The sequence below is a fragment of the Oratosquilla oratoria genome, chromosome 5 (assembly GCF_046742065.1).
Source record: "Oratosquilla oratoria isolate Oo_2021 chromosome 5, ASM4674206v1, whole genome shotgun sequence".
In the NCBI taxonomy this organism is placed as follows: domain Eukaryota; kingdom Metazoa; phylum Arthropoda; class Malacostraca; order Stomatopoda; family Squillidae; genus Oratosquilla; species Oratosquilla oratoria.
The window spans coordinates 24,047,278-24,057,277 of record NC_134781.1 but is presented as its reverse complement, the minus strand read 5'-3'; the positions used below and the strand labels follow the sequence as shown (position 1 = coordinate 24,057,277).

General features: G+C 45.5%; 1 protein-coding gene across 2 annotated transcripts in view; it reads right to left on the bottom strand.

Moving 5' to 3' along the window:
- tup (LIM1_Isl and LIM2_Isl domain-containing protein tup) overlaps positions 1-10,000 on the bottom strand; it is a 127,756-nt gene that overhangs the window by 10,795 nt on the left and 106,961 nt on the right. The window lies entirely within an intron of this gene.

Sequence of the window (10,000 nt, the reverse complement as noted above, 5' to 3'; positions counted from 1 at the left end):
CTTAGTGTGTCTGTGTTGGTTTGTCTGTGTGCGCGCGCTGGTCAGGTTTTCATATTCTATCCTTAGTGTGTCTGTGTTGGTTTGTTTATGTGTGTGCGCTGGTCAGATCTTCACATTTTAACCTTAATATGTCTGTGTGTATGTGTACTAGCTAGGTGTCCACATTTTCATGTTTCTGTCTCGTCTGTGTAACTAGTGTGTCTGTATTCCTGTGTGACTATTCACTTATGTTGACTCTTCCTTATGTCTGCGTCTGTTTTGTTTGTTATTGTGTAACTTCGATGGTTTTCACAATTGCCTTGTCTTTGTGTCTGTCTGTGTGCCTGTCTGTATATCTGTTTTGTTTTTTGGCGTCTGAGTTCGATGAGTACTACTTTCAACATTGTTTTGTCTGTGTCTGTCTGTCTGTCTGCGAGACTATTGTATCCTACCGTCTAGTTTTTCCACTTTTTACTTTAAGATTGCCATGTCTGTATTTGCATGACATCCTGTCTGCGTGTCTGTTTTGTCTTTTACCATCACGTTCCTTTTCTTTTCTTTTTCAATACTATCCTTTCTCTTTTCTTTGTCTGTATCCCTGTCTGCCTGTCTGTCTGTTTTCTCTTTTAACGTCTCAGTTCTAACTCAAACTTATTTCTTTTTAACATTATTACCTCTCTGTCTGTCTATCTCTCTATCTGCCTGTCTGTCTGCATGTCTGTCTGTCTGTCTATTTCCCCACCGACCGTATAAATTACTCCCCTCCCCCTCCCCCGTCCTACCTGTCCACCCGTGTAACTGTCTGTATAAATAAACACATCAACCTAATGTGGGCCATCGCTGTCTATCTGACAACCCCAATAGGCCTACAGGTTATAAACTCCCTCCCCCTTCCCCTCCCCCTCCCCCCTCCACCTCCCACCTCCCCCTCCCACCTCCACCTCCCCCTCATTGCCCAACCTGAGCCCGTGGGTCCGGTACCCGCTCGGCGACTGCCCGCGCGTGCCCATCACCCTATTGGTGGAGTCGATACGGGTCTGATGTGGATCGGGAGCCCATGTACGTGGACTGATTTGGATCATGTGGACTTGTAAGGTTGATGTTAATAGAACCCCAGGAATCTGCTTCTGCGTTTACGCACTCGGTCAAGTTGCCCACTCTGCCTTTTTTATTTTATTTATTTATTTATTTATTTATTTATTTATTACCTCGGTCTCGTCGTTCTCGAGCCGTTTAAGGTCTTGCGCGAGGCCCGTCCTCGGGGTGAATGAAATCGTATGGCGTCAGCCATGATGAAATGTGTAAAGTTCATCATCATAGCCAAGAGATGGACACTATCCGGGAAGTGGGAGGATTTCGATATTTTGTTCTGACTGGCGTTATTATTGTCATTATTATTTTCGTTATTATTATTACTATTATTATTATCATTATTATTAATATTATTATTATTAATGATAATTATTATCATTGTTATTGTTATCGTTATCATTATTATTATAATTATCATTATTATTACTATTATTATTTTTTCATTATTATCATTATCATTATTATTATTATTATCATCATTATCATCATTATTATTATAATTATTATTATTCAGTGGTCCCTTGGGGAAAGGGGACATTTGGATGTGTTACTTGGCACCAGTGCCAGGGGGGGGGGGGGGCGTGTGACACTTGGCACCTTCCAAGGGGAGGTGTTGGGGAGGTGCTGGGGGGAGGAGGAGGTGCTGGTTGGTATTTCAGAGGAAATACCGCCGCGTAGACGAATAAAATCGCCCGGTGGCAGGCTGGGTAAAAGGAAAAATGCCAACGGGTACGGAAGGATTGGCGAATGAAAGAACTCGTCCTTGGTTCGATCCTGTCCCTCGGACGCCGAGCAGTGGTTCATATCTGCTCTCTTTCTCCTACTCGTACCTTTCCTTGGAGCGGTCTTGTATGTATGTGTGTATTATGTATGTATGTATGTCTGTATGTGTGTATTATGTATGTGTATATTATGTATGTATGCCTGAATGTGTTTATTATGTATGTCTGTATGTGTGTGTGCATGTATATATGTGTGTATTATGTATGTATGTCTGTATGTGTGTGTGTATCATGTATGTATGTGTGTATTATGTATGCATGTCTGAATGTGTTTATTATGTATGTGTGCATGTACGAGTATATATGCGTGTATTATGTATGTGTGTATCATGTATGTCTGTATATGTGTATGTATGTATGTTTGTATGTGTGTGTGCATGTATATTTGTGTGTATTATGTATGTATGTATGTATGTATGTCTGTATGTGCGTGTGTATCATGTATGTATGTGTGTATTATGTATGCATGTCTGAATGTGTTTATTATGTATGTGTGCATGTACGAGTATATATGCGTGTATTATGTATGTGTGTATCATGTATGTCTATGTGTGTATGCATGCATGTATGTATGTATACGTACATATGTGCTCATTGGTTCCTTCAAAAAGAGCGAAATCTCCAAAATATTCTGATTTCGCTCCGGTATGCAAAGAGCTGACACCAGGAGCCACTTAGCTGCACCCGAAACCGCCACGTTTACCCTATGTGCCAGGATAGCCAGGGCAAGAGGCAGTCACTGGTAACCCTTGGGAACACCTATGTGAGTGTTGAGCAAATGAAAAAGAAATCAAATAAAATGAAATAAAAGAAGAAAGAAAAGTTAGAGAAAACGTTAAGAAGCAAAAGAAAGGAAAAAGAGTGAAGAAGAGGATGAAGAAAAATATAAAGAGCGAACAAAATTTGAGAGAAAAAAGAGATGCTGTGAGGTGAGTTGAGAGAGAGAGAAAGAGAGAGAGAGAGAGAGAGAGAGAGAGAGAGAGTATAGAAGAAATAGAGAATAGAGGCGGAAGAGCAATAGGCTTGGAAATACAATTAGAGAGCAGAAAATAAAGAGGAAAAGAGGGGAGAGGAGAGGAAAGACTACCATAGAGAGAGAGAGAGAGAGAGAGAGAGAGAGAGAGAGAGAGAGAGAGAGAGAGAGAGAGAGAGAGAGAGAGAGGAGAGTCACAAAAGGATAGAGAGAACGGGAAGAGGCGAGAAAATGACATGAAGGACACAAAAGAAACGGAGAGAGAATGAAGAGAGAGAGAAAAACAAACAAAGTAAATTCCCCTAGACGACATTACATACACTAGGGCCACCCCTCCTCCTCTTCCTCCTCCTCCTTCCTCCTCCTCCACCACCTCCCCCTCTCCCCCCACACCTTCCACTTCGATCCTGCCACCGCCTCGAGCTATGGACCAATCACAAGTCACCAGGGTAGTCACGTGACCAACGCTGCTGCTGCTGCGTCTGCTGCGTCTGCTGGTGTTCCTGCTGCAGATCTGCTGCTGTGCTTCCTGCTGTTGCAACCGCTGGAGCTTCAGCAGGGAAGAATACAGACAGTTCACTGTATTTGGGAATCCCTAAAATTCGAAAGTTCTCAATATTCGGAAAGGTGAATATCGGAATTTGGAAAATTCAGAAGCACTATGTAGTACTCTGGTCTGTTTTTATATATTTTTTCTTTCTTTTTTTCTAAAGGCATTTTTTGTTGCAAATATTGGATTTCTTTTTACGAATTTTGGAAAGCCTTAATACTGAACAAAATTTATTTTGTCGTCGAATTTACTTCCTTTAGATATAAATGAGCAACTTCAGACCTATTGGTTCATACTTGGCTGTTTCGGTACATAATTTATTATTGATATCATTATTATTATTACCATTATTATTATTTCATTTTACGATGTCAAGATTTCTAGTAACTGTTTGAGCTGCTGGTCAGGCCATTTTGCTCAGCTCGAAGGAAAGCGGTCCCCATCCTGAACCAAGCTGCGCCCGACCTTGACCCCTTCCAGGTTGATAACGCGCCCCCAAGACTGAATGAAATCGCCCCCCATGTGGAAGGCCTCAAATGACGTCTTCAGCTAATGACGTCAAGTTCCGTGACGTCGCGAGCCGTTGACGTACTTCGACGTCAGTGGAGGGTCTGGAGGGAGGGAGGGAAGGGGAGGAGAGGAGATGGAGGGGAGGAGATGGAGGGCTGGATCTGGAGGACGTGGATTGGAATATGGAGTTCTGGAAGGGAGGGAGGGAGGGAGGGGTGCCCAGGATGGATGAGAGTGGATGGAGGGGCAGATGGGAATGGAGTTGGGAGTATTGGTTGGAGTATTGGAAGTTGTTGGCAGAGGTAATTGTGGTTGTTGGACAACATTGTTGTTGTTGTTGTTGTTGTTGTTGTTGTTGTTGTTGGTACTGGTGAATGGTTGCTGTAGTTGAACCACGCCGATGTTGGTGTCATGTTGGCATAATATTAGGGACAGAAGATGTGAAAGAAGGACAGAGGAGGAAGATAAGGAAGAGGAATTGTTTGAAGAAGGGAGACGTAGGAAGGAGAAGAGGAGAGAAGGTGATAAGAAAAGAGAGGGAGGTAGAGCAGGGAGGAGAGGAAGACAGAGAGGGAAGAAAGAGAGAAGAGAAAAAAAACGAGAGAAAAAGAGAGATGGGTGAATGGGAAGAAAAGAGAGGGGGATGGAGAAGGAAAGTTAGAGAGAGAGAGAGATAGAGAGAGAGAGAGAGAGAGGAAGGATGATGATAAGAGAGAAGCGAGTCGGCGGAGTATCGTGGTGCAGTAAAAGGAAGATGAAGTCCTGGACGTGTGTAAAATGGTTAGGGTCGGGGGAGGAGGAGGAGGAGGATGAAGAAGAGGAGGAGGAGGAGGAGGACCGGGAGGGGGGGAAGGGGGGCTCCCTCCCTCCCTCAGAAAATGGCTGCGGGCTGCGGGCCGCCTCCTCCGCCCCCACCACCGCCACCTCTCTAGCGACATGGTGGCGTTGTCGTGGGAATAGAATGGGGGGGCGGGTGCTGTTGTTGGAAATGAGGGTGCCTGCTGATGGTGATGTGACAGAATGGCACTGGTGAGGCTGGTTGGCACTCTCGGTAAGGATGGCAGCTTGTTGGCACTCTCGGTAAAGATGCCAGCTTGTGGTGTCACACTGGAGTATTGGTTGGTGTTGGATGTTATTTAGCGTTGTTGTACGACATCATGGTTGTTGTTGTTGGCACTGATGACGGCTGTTGTTGGAAACGGTGGTTTCTGTTGGAGAAACTGATTTTGTTGGAGATTTTTTTCCTTTGATGACGTCACTGAATCTGTTGGAGGTGACTTCCTCATATGACTCCTGCTATTGTTGGAGACAGAAGCTCGTGTGTGTTGGAGAAAATGACCCTGTTTTTGTTGGCGCCACATAGTACTAGTGTTATTTATTGTTGGAGAACGAAACTTTCACTGATGTTGGAGACGATAGTTTTCCTTGGTGTTGGAGATGACCGTTCTTATAGTGTTGGAGATGATGAAGTTTTACTTCACCCGAATAAAATGACTTGCCTGAAGTATACAGATGAAAAAATGAATAATTAAAACAACCACTGTTAACAGATAAGATTTGGATTTTTTTCATTTCCTTCAGCTGAATAAAATCACCCGGCGGCAGGGAAAATATAAACACACGATCGAGTCAACGAGACAGTTGGAAAAAAAATGTTTGGATTAGACGAAAACGTTTAGGGAAAAATCGGTCAACTAGAAAACGTTTGAGGGAGAAACGAGGTCACGGAGAATCCCTCCCCCAATCCCTCCCCCCACCAGTTCCTCCCCCCTTCTCACCCGTGGTGGAGGGGGGAGGGGGAGGGGGCAGGGTTACCACGAGATGAATGAAATTGCCGATGATACCCAGGATATAAACATAAGGATAAATGCCACTCGGGACATTTGCTACGATGACACGTCCTAAACAAATAAAAACATCTGACGTTAACCAGAATAATACCTTTGGAATGCGGAGCCTACGTTGGCATAGTTAAGGGGCTAATGCAATCATTTGTAGGTTAGCCCAAACAAAGTGGATTAAGTGTGGCACGATGGTAGAGAGCGTAGAAGCTAGGTTGTAAAGTAGTTCTTGTTAGTTAGGTTGTGGTTAGGGTGTGTGTGTGTGTGTGTGTGTGTGTGTGTGTGTGTGTGTGTGTGTGTGTGTGTGTGTGTGTGAATGTGTATAAAAGATGTTAGAGCTCTCATTCGAGAATGTAATAGCCTTCGATCACACACACACACACACACACACACACACACACACACACACACACATACACACACACACACACACACACACACACACACACACACACACACACACACATACACACACGACCCTGGTAAGTTCTTTAGGTATGTTCAAGTCACTGTGTGTGGTTGTAAGGGTTCCGTAGAGCCTTGAGGTCTTTTTCTTGTGCTTCGCGAGGGTCAAATCGACTTAAACGCCCTCTAACTTGGGATTTACAGACTCTTAGGCGGTTGTAGAGATTGTTGTCTGGTTGTTAACCATGTAGTTTGGTTTTTGGCCCTTGTTATCAGGTTGTTGACGCTGTGGTCCGGTTTTAGATGGTTTTGTGAAGTCACGATTTTTTTCCTGCTGTGGTCTTAACTGTTATTATTCAGTTCAAGGGTTATTGGCTGGGTTAAGAAGGATTATTTGTAACTGGTACGTAACTATAGTTAGTACGGCTAATGGTACCTGCTGCCAGTTAATTGCAATTTCTCCCTCCCCCCCTCCATTCATGCGGTTGTTGTGGTATTAATGATTACAACGATGATGCTAGAACGCGTAGTAATGAAAATAGTAGTAGCAGTAGTGTTAGAGGTAGCAATCATGATAGGCGCTACATTATGGTGACAATTGTGATGATAGATTATAATGAAGGTTGTGATAGTGATATTGATAGTGATGATAGTGATACTGGTGGTGGCTGTGGTGGTGGTGGTAATGTGGTGGTGAGTAAGGTGGTATGGTAGTGGTGTTGATGGTGGTATTGATAAATACGATAAGATGGTGGCGGTGATAGTGGTGGTGATGGTGGTAGTGACACTGATGGTAATGTGGTGGTGAGTAAAGTGGTATAGTGGTAGTGGTGGTGGTGATGGTGGTATTGGTGAAGGCTATGAGATTATGACAGTGGTGGTGGTGGTGGTGGTGAGTAAAGTGGTATAGTGGTAGTGGTGGTGATGGTGGTATTGTTGAAGGCGATGAGATGGAGACAGTGGTGGTGGTGGTGGTGGTGGTGATTAATAGAGATAGTAGTAGTAGTAGTAGTAGTCGGGGGGCAGTGGCGGCTGAGGTGGCGCTGGTGGTTAGAGTGTGGCGGCTTAAAGCGGGCTACATAGTTCGTCGAGTAAAATGTTAAAGATGCGATGTCGTAGCTGCGGCACTGGTGCGGTGAATGCGGTGGAGGTGGTGGTGGAGGTGGGGGTGGAGGTGGTGGAGGGAGGGTGAGGGTGGAGGTGGTGGAGTTGGAGGTGGAGTTGGAGGTGGTGGTGGAGGAGGTGGCGGAAGTGGTGGTGGTGGTGAAGGTGGTTGTGGAGGTGTAGGTGGAGGTGGTGGAGATGTAGGTGGTGGTGGTGGAGGTGGTGGTGGTGATAGTGGTGCTAATGGTGTAAGGAAGGAAGGGGAGACACTAAAGCGTTGCTTACATTTTACGAAATGTTGTAATAAAGAGGAATGTATAGAAATACAGTACGTATGTTTTGTAAAAAAAAAATAAGTATAAAGGGTTGTGGCGGTATGCGAAATGTTACCCATAGAATGTACACACACACACACACACACACACACACACACACACACACACACACATACACACACACATACACACATGGATTGCTAGTATAGTGGATAGCGTCGTGGCCTCTTACGCAAGAGGTTCCGAGTTTGAGTCGCGCTCTCGACAAGAAAACTTTCATTTACACTACAAACCGTTACTCTCCCCCTTGAGCAAAAGGATGGTGTGTGTGTGTGTGTGTGTGTGTGTGTGTGTGTGTGTGTGTGTGTGTGTGTGTGTGTGTGTGTGTGTGTGTGTGTGTGTGTGTGTGTGTGTGTGTCATATATGTGTATATATTACTTCAGTGCTTTCATGTGTATAAGTAGCAAGGAAGGGTAGGCCATCCGAGGAAGGACAAGGAAGGCGGAGGGAAGGAGGACCCGGCCTGGAAGGTGAGGTTCCAGAAATATTCCCTCTGGAAGAGAAAGGAGACGAGGGACCTGGAATTGGGGAAGGGAGGAGACCCAAGGGAGGGGAGAGGAGGGGAAAGGAGGGGAAGTGGGTAGGAAGTCTCGAAGAAGAGGAAGAAGATGGAAGACCTTAGAAGGTGGGGGGGAGGGGGAAGGCCCAGGAGAGGAAGGAACAGGAGGAAGTGGAATAGTGAGGGAGGGAAAGAAGAGAGGGGAGGAAGTGGGATGGGTTGTCAAAAGAATGGAATGGGGCAGATGGAGAGGAAGGAGAGTGGAGAGAGAGAAGAAGAGAACGGGAAAAGAGAGAGAGAGAGAGAAGTAAAGAGGAGAAGAAGATAGGGGGGGAAAGTAAGAGAGTTACAAAGAAGTATAAGAGGACGGCAGGGACAGAAGAAGGGAAAGACCTAGAAGACGAGGAGGACCCAAGGGAGGGGGGGGTGATGGAGGAGGAGGGGGGGAAGGGGAGGGAAAGGGGGGGAAGGGGGGATACAGCAAGACCCAGGGGACCTGCAAGACGCTGCTGGCTTGGAAAAGGCAGCAACAGCAGCAGCAACTGGGAGGAATTTTCCTTTTTTTTCTTTTTCTTTTTTCTTAGTCTACATGCTCTCTTTCTCTCTCTCTCTCTCTCTCTCTCTCTCTCTCTCTCTCTCTCTCTCTGTGTATCTGTTTTCCTATCTATTCGTAGTTCCATGTATCTTTTCCTTTTTATTCTTCCTCGTATGCATTTCTATAAGATCCAACAAAATTCACGAAGGGCCAACGCTGCTCTGAAGGGCCAGAATCCTTTGAAGGGCTGCTCGTAAAAAGACGCAAGCGTGAAGGACCAAGGCTTTACGAGATGAAACTCCCTTCACACTGAAGGAACCCTGAGGCGGATGAAGGGCGGCCCCCCTCGAGAGTACCTTGAAATCGCAACACTTAGGGCAAAGGTGACGAATGGTTCGGAGCTAAGCACCTCCCGGTGTAAGCGCAATGGACCGGGTTCGACACAGATTCAGACATTAAGATCAGTAACATCCCATACGGCCACGCACTTGGTTGACTTTATTCTGGTGAACGTCATATAATTTCAAACCTTTTGGCACGAGGTCCTGTCTCAGACTGAATAGAATCACTTGGCGTCAGACAGAACAAAGCATGCCAAGTGTTCAGGGACCATTACATAGTAGATATGTATTGAAAGTATATAAAACTTTCTCCATAAATATCTATTGAAAATATTTCAAATATTGTAAATAAGAAATATTGACAAAACTTCAGCAGATTTTCACTTTTCAAAATTCGTGAGGATTTCTGATCAGAGACGTGAGAGTGACATGGTCCCCCGGCTTGAACGAGTGACAACGACCTCGATGACCCCACACGCCCCAACCCCCACTTCCCCATTCACCCCCAAGTCCGCTGAAGGACTTCCTAACTTCGGTTCTAGAGAACGCCGTATGGTTTGATCCAATCAAGATGCGGCCATCTTCTAAAAACCCTCTTTAATTCTTTCAACACGGTTACGCCTCGTGGTGACTCAGCTGCAGCAGACACCAAACGATTCTCTTCAGTTCAGGACCCGACCCCCGGCCTGAAAAGGGACCAGGTCGATCCTGACCCCGTTTCAGGGCAGAGACTTCACCTTCAAGGCTGAACAAAATCGTCTGGCGTTTGCTACGGAAGACGCCATCCTGCGCGTCACCGTATTGAAGGGGTTCAGTGAAACGTCGGCGCCTCAGGAGATGAAGGAGGAAGAGTCTGCCGAAGACTAGAGACCAAGAGGTCTCGAGAGCGTCTCGAGAGCGTCTCAAGACCCAAGTGATGACGGGGGTCTCTTGATGAAGGGCTCTATTGATGTCCTGAGACGGGTGTGAGAGTTAGGGGTTGGTGACTACAATCGGTGTTTTTTTTTTTCCAATGGATTTACTTTTTTTCTTAATTTGATCACTTAATTAATTT